Below are 1,344 nucleotides of genomic sequence, written 5' to 3'. Positions count from 1 at the left end.
CTTTATTACACGAAACTTAATTTAGATGGTTATGGGGGGTTTGTGCTGTACAGGGATGTGTCAGGTATTTCAGCATCAGTGTTTTGGTGGAATGATTGAAGGACTGTGAGAAGTTCTGACACCTGAAGATATATCACAACTGTAGTGGGGAGGAAACACTCAGCATTTAATGTTTCCTGATAACGAATACCGTTTTCTACAGTGGGTGTTATGCTACAGCCATCAGCTGTTCATTCATCAGTGCATGTGAACAAAGTTAAACATGATGATAACCAGACTGTATACTCACTGGTCACTTTAGTAGGTCCACAATTTCGGCTGCTTATCAATCTAAATATCTAATTAACCAATGATATTGAAGAAACTCAATGCGTTAAGGCATATAGACATCATCAAGACGACCTGCAGTTCACATTGAGCATCACACTGAGGAAGAAAGGCGATTTAAGTCACTCAAGAGGCTTTACAGCTTTATACGCTTATTAACATCTTATCACACTATAAAGTAAATGCCAATTCAACCGATAAACAACTGCAACCATGAGCAGGTGAGGAAGATCCTAAAGCCACCGCTGATGACAAACAGGGTGGTCAAAAGATGTGCTTTCATTAATCAGGTTGTTTAAAAGTTAAACCAGAGCATAAGATGTTAAAAACACACAGACATTAAGTTAAAGGTTGTGAAACTACATCCAGCTGGCATCCCAAGAACTGACTGTCTGCTTAGAGAAACGTCCACCATCCAGTAGTTATGGATTCTTGATCGTCTGCAGCTCTGCCTGAGGATAACATGCTTTCTTTGTCAGGGTTCGCGACGCGAGCCAGGTGTAAGTTATTAAAGGACCCAGGATGCAGCACAACTGAGGTGAGGAAGCTTTATTGACAGTGAGATAACAAACAAAGGCGAGGGTGGCAAAAAACAGAACAGGGGTCCGTTCTTCGTACCTCGCTTACTACATCCAAGATCAAATGACACATCCAAGATCAAATCATCGCGCTAACTTTGAGCTCGTTATTCCGGTTCTCCGAACACACTTGTTGTTGACGATTAGTACAGCTGGATGAAGTAATGTGAGATCACTGGGTGGCTTAACAGGGGCTACGCATCGATAGTAGAAACATTGATCGGCAACCCTTTGATTGGTCGGCGAAAATGTCGAAGGAGAGCGCTCGGTATTTTTCGGCAGCAGAGCAAGAACTCTTGATTGAGGGATTCCAGGAGTTTCAGAGTTTAATTAAAACGCAAGGGAACACTGCAAAGGCTGCAAAAGCAAGGAGAGAGGGCTGGCAGAAAGTTGCTGACAAATTAAACTCGTAAGTAATTTAATAATAATAATAATAATA

This window comes from Astatotilapia calliptera, chromosome 9 (assembly GCF_964374335.1).
Source record: "Astatotilapia calliptera chromosome 9, fAstCal68.1, whole genome shotgun sequence".
Taxonomy (NCBI): Eukaryota; Metazoa; Chordata; class Actinopteri; order Cichliformes; family Cichlidae; genus Astatotilapia; species Astatotilapia calliptera.
This window is presented reverse-complemented; position numbering follows the sequence as displayed.